Genomic DNA, 13,900 nt, shown 5'->3' on the forward strand with positions numbered 1-13,900 from the left:
GCAACGTTCCCTCAACCTGGCTTGATGGACTCTCTACCTGGTTAGCATCAAGCTAGGTTGAGAGAACGTTGCACAAATATCATCTTTGCGTGAGTTTTCTCACTCCGAGGGTCATCAAATCTTCATTATCCCGCTACTGTCAGCGATAATGTCCCTCACATTATTGCCAGCAGCAATGCCACAGCCAATTCCTCCCCTTCCCGCCCCCAACTCCTCCCCTCCAGCTTATTTGCATCCTATCTCATGTGAAAAGGCACTTTTTGCATGCGATAAGGGTTTATCGTGTGCGTTAGGGCCTTATCGCACGCAATAAACATTTAGAAAATAATCCCCATAAGCAGCTAAGTTAGCCAGACAATTTTAGACCTGCTTCAGAGCAGGCTTAAAGTTATCCGGCCAGATAACTTGTTACTTAACCAGATATATTCAAAGGATATCCAGGTGAGTAGCACTATTTTAAAAACAAATATATAAAATGGCCATTGGACTGTGGTTCCCCCATCTTTCACCTGAGCCCCCTCCCCCAACATGCTCAAAAATGCCCTGGGGCTTGCCTTTTGCCTTTCCTTCCCCGGTTTATTTAAAAAATAGAAATCTGGCTGCTTCTCCCAAAGATCCCCCCCCCCCCTCCTGGAAGTCCTCTCCCCGGATACACATGCTGGGCGTGAGATAATCAATTCTAGTTCTCCTACCCAAGCCACCAGTCTATAGTGGTACCAGCATGGGGCCTCCACTGTGTGGAATGGGGAGCAATCTCTATGGTCCTCTCAACTGAGGGGAACCCTCCACCCACATTCTTATCCACTAGGCCCGCTGCAACGTTGGATGGAGTGACTGACTGTCAAAATGGCTGTGTGTCACCTGGGGGTATAAATCTGCTGCTCTATATAGAACTCTAAAACATAGACCTATATCATCTCAGATAAAATGGAGCAAACTCAACTCCTGAACACTGAATATACTCACCTGTTGTTGTGAAATGAGTGTTTAGTGGACCCCTGGACCGACCTGTGTGAGACTGGGGAGAGGTGTACTATAGTCTCTAGAGGTGGACAGGTCGGGAGGCAGATCTCTGGCAGACAGGCGATGTCAGCTTCACCCTGGAAGCCGGTGCTCCCCTGGGAGGAGCCCGGCCGCTGGGACTTAGGCGATCACGGCAGCTGGAGCTGGGGCAGGCAGGCAGGGATCAGGAATCAGGCAGGAACTGTAGTAAGCAGGGAACTGACTGAAGCAAGCAGGAACTGAAGCAGGCTGGTAACTGGAACCAGGCTGGAACTGAGGCAGGCTGGTAACTGGAACCAGGCAGGTACTGAAGCAGGCTGGCCATGGGGACCAGGCAGGTACTGAAGCAGGCTGGCCACGGGGACCAGGCAGGAACTGAGGCAGGCTGGTAACTGGAACCAGGCTGGAACTGAGGCAGGCTGGTACCTGGAACCAGGCAGGTACCGAAGTAGGCTGGCCACGGGGACCAGGCAGGAACTGAAGCTGGGCTGGCCTCTGGGACCAGACAGGAGCTGAAGCAGGGCTGGCTGCAAGGACCAAGCTGGAACTGAAGCAAGAGGTTAAACAGGCAGTCAGGCAAAAGCAAGACTTGGGCACGGAGCGTAGGCAAGTCTTAGGCAGGAGCGGAGTTGCTAACACCATAGCACACTCCGGGGAACGGTGCAAGAGAACCGCAAGGAACCCTGTTGCAAGGCAAAGTCTTGGGCTCCGCGGCAGCCTTAAGTAGTCCGGGGCGTCTGACGACACGGGCAGGGCGGAGCCTCCAGTGGCGGAAAACGGCCTTCATAAGCGCGGCTTGCGCGCGCCTAGGAAGAAGGCGTCTAGGCGGGGCTTCTCGGCGGCGTGTTCCCCTCCCCCGCGGGGATGCCGCGAAACAGGCCGCAGACCCTGGGAAACAAGCCAGGACCAAGAAGGTAAGGGGCCAGTCGCAGCTGCCGCGACTGGGACCGCAACATCTGTTTCATTATTTAGTTGTTTTCAAACTCAGTTGCACGAATAAATAAATTTTAGTCTATTAAAAACCGTGTGACTTGAATTCCTTGAGGATTTTTGTTTATTCTGTATCTATGTGAAAATACAAGTGTTTATCAGATCTGTGATTAATTGGGAATCTTTTCTCAAAAGAAATGGTAGTTCTTGAAGAAATGCAAAATGCATGCAACAGGAAGTCTAAAATAAGAGATCGCAGAAAACCAAGTTGAAATAGTCACAAACAGAAGGTCCCAACCCTGAGGAACCTTTCCACAAGTTTTATTTCCTCAGAAACTAGACAGTAGATAGTGAGATTTTCCATGGTCCCATTCTATTTCTACAGATATGCCCCTGAACCATGCAATATGATGGGGGTCAGGAGGGGCTGGAAGAGGAAGCCACAATGAGCTCTGCCCATTTCTTACCTTGTAAAACCAATCACAAAGACTTCTGTGGAGAACACCATTAAAATTAAGATAAAATTGCTTTTAATCATAGTCTCTTTCCCAGTGTAACCCCTGAGCCATTAAATCCAGATAAGAGCCTAGGGGCCACATTTCAGTTCACATGGTTATAGTTTAGTTCTTGAAAAGATGATAAAAATACTAACAGGTAGGGATGTGAATCGTTTTTTGACGATTTAAAAAAATCGTCAGATAATTTTTAAATTGTCAAAAATCGTGAGAGTGCGCGATACAATACAAATTCCCCCGATTTATCATCAAAAATCGTTAAATCGGGCACGGGAATTATTTGGGGGGAGGGCGGGAAAACCGGCACACCAAAACAACCCCTAACCCCACCCCGACCCTTTAAAACCAATCCCTTACCCTCCCGAACCCCCCCAAAATGTTAAATTACCTGGTGGTCCAGTGGGGGGAGGTCCCGGCGCGATCTCCCGCTCTCAGGCCATTGGCGCCATTTTGGCTGCCACTAATATAAATGGCGCCGATGGCCCGATAAAAAAAAAACCCACCCGACCCTTTAAAACCAATCCTTTACCCTCCCCCACCCTCCCGAACCCCCCCAAAATGTTAAATTACCTGGTGATTCAGTGTGTGTGTGTGTGTGTGGGGGGGGGTGTCCCGGTGCGATCTCCCGCTCTCGGGCCATCGGCGCCATTTTGGCTGCCACTAATATAAATGGTGCCGATGGCCCGATAAAAAAAAATCCACCCGACCCTTTAAACAGACCCCCTTAGCCTTCCCCACCCTCCCGACCCCCCCCCCCCAAACCTTTTAAAATTACCTGGTGGTCCAGGGGGGGGGCACGGGGAGTGATCTCCCGCTCTCGGGCCATCGGCTGCCACTCATAAAGATGGCACCGATGGCCCTTTGCCCTTACCATGTGACAGGGTATCCGTGCCATTGGCCGGTCCCTGTCACATGGTAGGAGCACTGGATGGCTGGCGCCAATTGGCATCACAGAGACTAGGTGGAAGGAGGATAACCAATGGGACAGTGCTTTATCAGGGTGCAAATTATATCACAATGATAGAGAGGATCAGCTTGGTGGGGGTGTGGCACTTTATGTCCGGGAGGGTATAGAGTCCAACAGAATAAAGATCATACAAGAGACTAAATGTTCAGTAGAATCTATATGGAAAGAAATCCCATGTGTATTGGGTAAGAGTATAGTAGGGGTGTGCATTCGTTTCCTACGTATTGGCAATGTATAGGGTCATATTGAATTCATGGGGAAGCGAAACGTATCACGATTCCCCACGAATACAACGAATCTTCGCCAAATTATTTGGCTGTCTAAAGGAGCGAATTTAAACAAACCCCCCACTCTCCTGACCCCTCCCCCCCAAGACTTACCAAAACTCCCTGGTGGTCCAGCGGGGGGTCCAGGAACCATCTCCTGCACTCACGCCCTCGGCTGCCAGTATTCAAAATGGCACTGATAGCCTTTGCCCTCACTGTCACAGGGGTTACCGGTGCCATTAGTCGGCACTATGCTAGGCTCCGATACACAAACACTGATAGTTAAACTCTTTATTATACAGCTTGATGTAGCCACCAGGTGGCAGTGGTGAGTTGTAGTCTCAGGGACCTCGGCAGAGAGAGCCCTTCTCTCCAGGATGACGTCAGGAGGTTCCGCAGCAGGATACCCAACAAGGCGTACTGTGGATCAGCCATATGAGGTTTTAGAGTACTCACTCGGTAATAGCTGTTATGGAGCGATTCCACCAGGTAGTTTGTAGAAAAGTACAGGCACTGAGGCAGCGAGAGCAGGCCCTCGAGGAGTGAGTACCTGTTCCCTGAATGGCACCTGAAAAATAGAATAGAGAGCCCCCGAGGAGCGGGAACCCAAGTTAGTAGAAACCCCGAAGGGCAGAGGAAGAGCTTCTTGTAGGCAGCAGAGAAGCAGCAGAGCAGCGCAGACAGGAAGTAGATCTGAGTCCTTGCTAACTCGAATCTTGATTGGAAAATCAGGCTTAAATACTTCATAGGACTGGGGCACTTCCAGGGCTGGCCCCGGGTATTTCCCGCATTGGCCCTTTAATTAAAGAACTGACATTGTCGCGTGCTTCCAGGTGACGTCAGGGGGTGTGGCCTCGACGGCGACAGCGTCTCCATCGCAGGAGAAGGCCTTGTGGTGTCTCCTGCGCCGTGGATTTGCTGCGAACGCAACATTAATTGCATCAGTAGCATGGGATATTCTCAGTATTTGGGTAATTTCCAGGTTCTTGTGACCTGGATTGGCCACTGTTAGAAACAGGATGCTGGGCTTGATGGACCCTTGGTCTGACCCAGCATGGCAACTTCTTATGTTCTAACAAATTTTGAGGATCTGGTGAGGAATTTGTTTCAACCTAACCAATAGTACAATTTAACTGACAGATAACAAGGGCTAAAATGTCCACACAGCACTAAACTGCAGATTAAACATCTGCCTAACCAAAAATCTCCTGGCAAAAATGGGGTCACTAGGCAACTCTGCTCCAGAATCCATCTGCTGGTTTTCTTGCTCTGATACTGCATTTCCTCCTTTCCACAGGAGCTTAAATTTCATTTATCTAAATTAAATATGCAGCTAAGCCACCATGGATGTGTTGTTTGTGTGAACAACTTGTTTGTTAACAACTCCCAGGTGAATGAGAGATAGAGTTGAAGTGTACTGACCTTTTGCAGCCATGCTGCAAACCGAAGGGCCACTGAAAATAATAACCTCGATTTACAAACTGTAGTAAATAAATACTCATGTACCGGTAATTGATGGAGTTGAACACTTAAGATGGCGCAGGCCATCCATTGCTCCTACCATGTGAGAGGGGCCGACCAATGGCACCAGTTGCCTCTGTCACATGGTATGGGCAAAGGGCCACCGCCGCCATTTTGATTTGTGGCAGCCGATGACCCGAGATAGGGAGATCGCTCCCGGGATCCCCAGGGATTTTCATCCAGTTTTGGGAGGGTGTGGGTTTGGGTTGTTTTTTTTTTAATGTGCCGTTTTGTCGGACCCCCCCCCCCCCCCCCCCAAATGCAACGACATATGAATCCCATCCCATTCACGGCATCGCCAATCTCAAACTAAGCTCTCAACTCTGCATTCACACATCTGACAGACCTATCAGAAACGCTTATAAAGGATCTCTATACGCACCACCGGTAAAAACCACATTAAGAAAACGCGCTATTTCTACAGCAGGGCCCTCTCTTTGGAACTCACTACCCCCGGAGCTCCGTCAGGAACCCGGTCTGCAAACATTTAAGAAACATCTTAAAACTTGGCTCTTCAGGCAAGCCTTCCTGGAGTCTCAAGGACACTCGGACACTGGTCAAAAGTCATAACTGGTCATCAGAGAGTCACATTATCGTCCTTAACCACTTCAACATGTCCCTATTAACATGAGTTATTGCTTCCCAATCCCCTCCTTCCTCCTTCCTCCTCCTTCCTCCTTCCCTACTTCCTTCTTCCTTCCCTACTTCACCCCATCCTTAGCTGCCTTATTTTTTATGCAACGCCTATTATCTTGCGCTGCTACCCTATGTACACTGCCAATCGTTCTTAGTTATTTATTTGCTATTTATATTTGCTAGTTGTTTGGTTTTTTGAATTCTTGTTCTACTTATAATGGCATTTGTTTTCTGTCGACTTGTTATAATGTAACACCTTTGCCGCGAATGTTCAGTTACTATGGAAACCGATGTGATTTGACACTTTGTTCAAGAATGTCGGTATACAAAAATTCTAAATAAATAAATAAATAAATAAATAAATAATAAATCTTTACTATTTCGTAGAGATGTGAATCGTGTGATCGATCGTCTTAACGATCGATTTCGGCTGGGGGGGGAGGGAATCGGATCGTCGCGGTTTTGTTTTTTTAAATATCGTGTAAATCGGGGGAGGGCAGGAAAACCGGCACACTAAAACATCCCTAAAACCCACCCCTGTCGACAGGGCAAAGGTAGCGCCGGCGCCATTTCTACAACGCACCGGAGGCCCGAGAGTAAAAGATCACACCGGGACCCCCCCACTGGACCCCAGGTAATTTAAGGCATTTTGGGGGGGTTTGGGAGGGTGGGGGATTTATTTTAAAGGGTCGGGGTGGGTTTTAGGGATGTTTTAGTGTGCCGGTTTTCCCGCCCTCCCCCGATTTACGATTTACACGATATTTAAAAAAACAAAACCGCGACGATCCGATTCAGGATCTTGCATGCATACTTCTTATCCCATTTCACCAAAAGAACAGTAAAAGGTTTGTGTGGCTAGTACATGCATGTGTTCAGTGGAATTAGTAATGAGTTAATTCTTGCAGATACCATGCTGCACCCTTCTTTGGCTAGCTAATGGCCCAGGAAAACAATCTGGGGTTTTACAAGCTGTACTTTCCAAGAGTTAACTTTAAAATTTGCTGTCTAAAGGTGAGCAAGTATGTCTAAATATTTCTGTAACACATCAGCTTCCGAGCTACCAGCAATGAAAACGTCAATTACAGAATCATTTCAGCTGCTCATTGGTGAGTGTTCTGCGCTGCTGGTCCCATAATACAATTTGTCCGCCAAGGATGTGGGGAGCGTGAGAGTCATCAGAAAGAATAAACTTTTGACGGAAACACCAAACAATGTCCTATAGATGCCTTATATGTGCTCCCCTTCGTGCTAACCTTTGTGCTCCTTCTAATATAATTATATTTATGTTTATGTTAATAATTTAACTTTTATTAATGTTATTTAGCTTTTTGCTTTGTTTAAAATTATTTCATTATTGACGTTTAAATGTATTAGACTAAGGAATTTTACTTCCTGCTTATTCTGTTTCATTGTAAACCGGTTTGATATGCATTTTATGCAGGAAAATCGGTATAAAAAAACTAAAAATAAATAAAATAAAATAAAATTATAGCACTACAATGGATTGCTAGCAAAAAATGAAACTGGTGATAACTATGAAGGGTTAATATTGGCATTGATGTTGAGAATAAGAAAAGAGAAGGAATAAAATATTTCTATATTTTTAATTTATATTATTTGTGGGACATAAGTCATTACTGAATGACTTCTATGGATCTTACTGAATGACATCTATGGATCTGGCCTTTTTTTAATTTGTATTATTTTATATTTTATATTCCATTTTTTAGGACATTGTACATTGGAAGGTGGGAAGGTCCGTTTTATTTTCTGACATTTTGCTGCTGTTCTGCTGCCAATTTACTTGTAGACTGCAAAATGTTTTGTTTTTTTTCCACCGAAGGTCATTTCTTCCACACAGTGACATGTATGGTAAAGATTGCTAGATGATGCCATTACCCTGGTGATGCCCAGTGACTGACTTCTGCCACGTCTTCTGTTCAACCCATCCAAAAATGTTGTATGTGTAGGTGGTGAGGGAAGAAAGAGGAGAGTAATGGTTTACTTCTATATTAAACATAAGAGTTATGAACAAAAGTCACTGTCTTAAGTGTTCAATGCCTTCTGCTGCCACTGCTATTGTCTCGGTGGCCTTACATGTTGCATGTGTGGTAGCAGCGGTGATCTTCAGTCGGGTGAAGCCAGGTCACTGGCCTGGAACCTTTTAGAACTTGCTTCCTTTTCCTCATTCCAGGAGAATAGAAATCATATGAGATTGCCTGGCAATATACATAGAAATGGCACATTTTGTAAATTTGGGGGCTTTTTTTTTTCACAGCTCCCCTCTAAGTCCTTTTACAATTTCTTAAAACTCAAAAAAAAATTAATCCTGGCATGTGGAAGAGACAATCCTGCAGTGGAGGTACAATAAAAATCCTCACAGGATAATGGGGCCTAAGCAATAAGGTGTGCTCAACAGAACGCATAGTTTTACCCTCAGTTTTGTTTTTTTTTTTTGCACAAATGTTACTCCCCATGCAGCAAGGATTTTTATACACAAAAGATATGCTTGTAAAACTGTGCATCCTGATTAGCACTCTTTCATGGAAATCCCATGCCAAATGAAGGTATTAACTATTATTGCCCCCCAGTGCAGAGAGGTTCTCTGGCTTAACTCAGGTTTTCTTAGGCCTGGATTCACTAATGCCGCAAGGCTTAGTGAATCTCGGCGCTAACGGGGGGCGGGGGGGGGGCGAAGCGGGGGACGGTCCTGCGCTAGCCGGCAGCGATCGCACCACCGCGGTGCCGAATAACTACACCATAAAAGGTGTAGTTATTCGGCGCGAAATAGGCAGTGAAAAGGCTCCTTACCTTTTCGCTGTCGGAGCCGTCCTCGCGGAGTCGGTCCCGGTGACGCCCTGACTCCTCCTCTTCTGGGGCTGACTCCGCCCCGATGTAGCTGGCACAGGCCTGCGCTAAGCTTTCTAGCTATTGCACGCTTGCGCTGGTAGTGTAAGCGTGCCAGAGCCTTAGAAAATAAGGCCCTTAGTGCTTTACCCCTGGTCAGAAATGGAGTAAAGTTTCCAGTGTTTGTGTCAGTCTATGAGCAGATGCAGAAATTACAACACTGGGACCTGTAATCAAGATTTATGGACGAAAACATGATTTGCACACACAAAGCATGCAATCTGTGCATAAATATGCTTTATGCACACAAAAAAAATGCTTTCCATGCTCAAGCTAGGAGCACAACAAAAGATATGTGCCTAATTTGAATTAGGAGTACAAACAAGTTAGGAAAATAACAAAAAATATGTTCCTAACTATGTGCAGAACACATTTGTTCATGCGTAAATCATACCGTACGCACAGAAAATATGATTCATGCACATAAACTTATTTTATTTAACTATATTTGTTAAATGCTTTTCAAACTTCAATAAATCGCCCAAAGTACAAAATTAAAACAAGTTAATATTCATAACAACTAAACAAAACTGAAACATAATTCTACATCATAAAACATCAGCACAGGTGGACCATTAAAATCAATTTCCAGTTATCCTGTTATTTTACTCACCACCCTTCTACACCCCAGAAATCATTAACCAGCCCCGATTGGACTTTAAATTCTTCGCGGCTCCCGGACAGAGCCCTCTTCGGCCGCAGACTCAGCAGGAGGAAGAGAGGCCGGAACGCCGACAGGGCCTGCGCGATCGGCGCCGGAGACCCGCCGGGGTAAGGCCTACTACTTCCCTCTTACCCGCGACCGCCTCCAGCGCCGACCACGAGGCACCCCCTGCCTTCTCTCCGCAGACGCTCCACCGCCGTTCTGCTGCTTCCGCTTCTGCTGCCGACAGCCAATCCAGCGCTCCCATCTTCGGCAGCCAACCTGGCGCCTGGACTCCCTCGCCGACAAGCCAATCGGGGGACAGCCCCGATTGGACTTTAAATTCTTCACAGCTCCTAGGCGTCGCACGCCGAGCGTCGCGCACCGAAGGAGCGCGACAAAGGGGCCTGCCCCTTTGAGCGCCCCTTAGAGCAGCCCATTCAGACAGCCCAGAAGATGATTCATGGTCTCCAAGCTGACGCTGAACATTCGCAGTAAGTTCCAACGCTTCTTGCCACGCACTTGCTGTAAATGACATTAAAGCTCCTCGTATGTCCAACCCTAGCAATGCCTCCCTAAACAGTAATGCTGTGACCTTCCAGGTCAGAAACTCCACCAGCAACCAGTCAGACAACCCCATTCACGCCTACGGAGGACAGAGCACTCTTTCAGCCGAACCAACAAACATACAAACACGGTCAGCATTCATCCAAACCTCTCCTCAATCGGACAGACACCTTCTCTCATCCATTCATCTCAGACTAAACTTCCTCCAGAACTCCACTCATCATGCACACTTACAACATCCCAATCATCCACTACCAAAGGAGAACCCCTTCAGTTAACACCATCAATGTCACACAAAAAAGAATTATCCCTATCATGACATCTCCATTGAACCAACTTCTAGGCCTCACGCTTCTCTCAGTAACCCTCTTCAATGCGCAATCCTTAACTAAGAAGACACACATTCTCAATGATTACCTTTTGGATTCCAACCCAGACATCTGTGCCATCACAGAAACATGGTTAAAAAACTCGGACATCGCCTTAACCAACCAACTACCCATCCAGACCTATGACATCTTCACCTTCCATAGACACAAAAAAAGAGGAGGCGGACTTCTTCTAGCCACCAAGAAAGAACTCAGACTGACCGCACATTCAATCAAGACAGAGTCCAAACTGGAATTGGGCCTAGTCAAGTCAAAACATCTACAAATACTGTTAGTCTACGCTCCTCCAGGAGTTCTAGAAACAGACCCCTCACCCCTCATAGAATCCATTGTGAAACATATCAACTCAGACTTTCCAACAATGATCATGGGGGACTTCAACCTCCATACAAACGCAACACCTCGCTCTGCGAACTGTGAAGCCCTCCTCACCTCCCTTGGAGCTATGGGATTCACTCAGACCATCAACAGCCCCACTCATAAAGCTGGACACACGCTGGACCTAATATTCATCAACGCTAATTTCACCAGCACAGTAGAACCCACCTGTACTCCAATCCCCTGGTCAGACCATTTCCTGATAGAATCTTCCTTCTCCACACACAAACAAACACACACCTCCCCACACCTTTCTACCATCCAATTCAGGAAAGCATGTCCAGCTGATACACTCAGCGATCAACTCTCCAATGAACTCCGTAACTTAGACCTAACTAACCCTGACTCAGCCCTATCCTCTTGGCAAAAGATCACAGAAACAGTTGCAAATAAATGGTGCCCAATAGTCTCCAAATCAATCAACCCAACAAAAAAGGGAAATCAACCCTGGTTCAGCACTGAACTTAAACAGATGAAACAGGACTTACGACAAAAAGAAAATAGATGGCGCAAAACCCCTAACACATCTACCCTTGCAACATACAAGGGATTCTTACATCACTACAGGACTGCCATTCTACAGCAAAAAAAGGAATACTATGCAAACAAAATACACCATTTCCAATATGATGCCCAGGCCCTATTCGCCTATGTAACACAAATCACTAAATCTACCCCCCCACCTATCCCAGACGAACAAGCTCTTTCCAAGGCTAATGAGCTCGCTTCTTTCTTTCAACAGAAGATCTTAAATACCCTCGCCCTCCTTCCTCCAAATACTACACCTCCCAAGTCAGGCGAGAATCAACAGTCTCTTACTAGACCCAAATTTGACAGTTTTGAATCAATCTCCACTAAAGAGATTGAATCCCTTCTAAAAAGACAGAAACCATCTAGCCATCCAGCCGATAACATCCCATCGAGACTCCTGCTTCTCATCCCTGACACGATCTCAGGACCTCTGACCAGCATCATAAACAGCCTTCTAACACAAGGAAGCTACCCAGACAGCCTCAAAACCGCCTCACTCAAGCCCCTCCTCAAGAAACACAACTTAGACCCGAATGTACTAGCTAATTTCAGACCCATCTCTAACCTCCCCTTCGTTGCCAAACTAACGGAGAAACTGGTAAACACCCAACTTTCTGAATATCTAGAAGACCACAAGATCCTATACCCTTCGCAATATGGTTTCCGTAAATCACGCAACACGGAAACCCTCCTCATTTCTCTTACAGACCATATTATTATGGGATTAGACAAAGGACACTCCTTTTTACTAGTCCTGTTAGACATCTCGGCGGCATTCGACACCGTCAACCACACCATCCTGCTGGATCGCCTAGCAGATATCGGCATCTCCGGATCTGCCCACAACTGGTTCAAGTCCTTCCTCAACAATAGGACTTTCAAAGTCAAAATCAACAATAAAGAGTCACCCCTAACAAAATCAACTCTGGGTGTACCACAAGGCTCCTCCTTATCCCCTACCCTCTTTAATATATACCTCCTCCCCCTCTGCCAACTGTTAACAGATCTCAACCTAATTCATTATCTGTACGCAGACGACGTGCAGATTCTAATCCCTATAACAGAATCAATATCAAAAGCGCTCACTCACTGGAATAACTGCCTTCTTTCCATCACTAATCTACTCAACAGCTTAAACCTGGTTCTCAACGCCTCCAAGACAGAGCTGCTCCATATCTCCTCAAATGAAAACAATATCGCCCCACCATCACCACACTCTTCTCACATTACCTGCAAGCAGGTTAGAGACCTTGGGGTAATACTAGACAATCGACTAAACCTAAAGAAAATGGTCAACACAACTTCCAAAGACTGTTTCTACAGACTACAGGTTCTAAAACGACTTAAACCACTCTTATTCTTCCATGACTTCAGGACAGTCCTCCAAGCGCTACTATTCACCAAAATAGACTACTGCAGTGCCCTTTTCCTAGGCCTCCCCAAATCCACTACCAAACCACTGCAGATGATTCAAAACGCGGCAGCGAGATTGCTGACCAGTACCAGCCGCGGCGAACACATCTCACCCATCCTCAGGAACCTACATTGGTTACCAGTTCATTTCAGAATTCTATACAAATCAATCACCTTAATTCATAAAACCATCCATCATCATCTTCAACTCGACCTGGAAATCCCATTCAAACTCCACTCCTCCAATAGACCAACTAGGGATATTCTCAAAGGCACTCTGAAATTTCCCCCCACTAAAGCCTCACGCCTCTCTACAACCAAAGACAGAGCTTTTTCGATAGCTGGCCCATCTATCTGGAATAGCATCCCATCAAATCTCAGACTGGAGCCCTGCCTTTTAACTTTTAGAAAAAGACTTAAAACCTGGCTCTTTCTCCAAGCCTTCACCGATCCACCAGACATTCACTAGTTTGACCTCACTCTTACCCGACCTGGCATTTACACTCAAGAATGGACTCTGACTCTTCCAGGTTAAAGCACCTATTAAGCATTTAACCGTACACTCTACGGTAACACTTTATATTTCTCCTGCCTTATCTTCCTTCCAGCTTGTCGCAAGCTTCCAAGTTCTCTTTCCCTGTTGATTGTAACTTTGACTTATTCCCTCCTATTGTTTAGCTCTCGTTTACTTGAATTGTTACTCCAGTTATTCCCTGTTAAATGTAAACCGATCCGATATGGTTATTACTATGAAGGTCGGTATAAAAAAACTGTTAAATAAATAAATAAATAACTTTTTAATTTCCCACAAAATGTCATCAATTCTTTCTCTTTCCTGATTTCAATCTGCACCACATTCCACCATACTGAGACTATTGAAGAAAAAACACAATTCTGTACTCTAATATGAAGGAAAGCCCTTATCTAGGTGGGGATTTGCAACATCATCTGCTGATTAGATCTTAAAAGGGAATTATATCAGCTCCAACCCAATCAGTTAGATAAGTGCTGGGAACAAGCCCCTCGCAAAATATGGAATGCTAAAACCAAACATTTAAATTAACAGCATGTTTTAATTGGCAGCCAATGTAGCCTCTTCAAAAGGGGAGCTGCAGCCATCCTCCTAGATCTCCCACACATAATTCTTGCTGCTATATTCTGTATTACCTGTAGCTGCATTAGCACCCTCCCAGGTAAGCCCAGATAAAGGGCTTTGCAGTAATCTATCAACGATA

This window comes from Rhinatrema bivittatum, chromosome 8 (genome assembly GCF_901001135.1).
Source record: "Rhinatrema bivittatum chromosome 8, aRhiBiv1.1, whole genome shotgun sequence".
In the NCBI taxonomy this organism is placed as follows: domain Eukaryota; kingdom Metazoa; phylum Chordata; class Amphibia; order Gymnophiona; family Rhinatrematidae; genus Rhinatrema; species Rhinatrema bivittatum.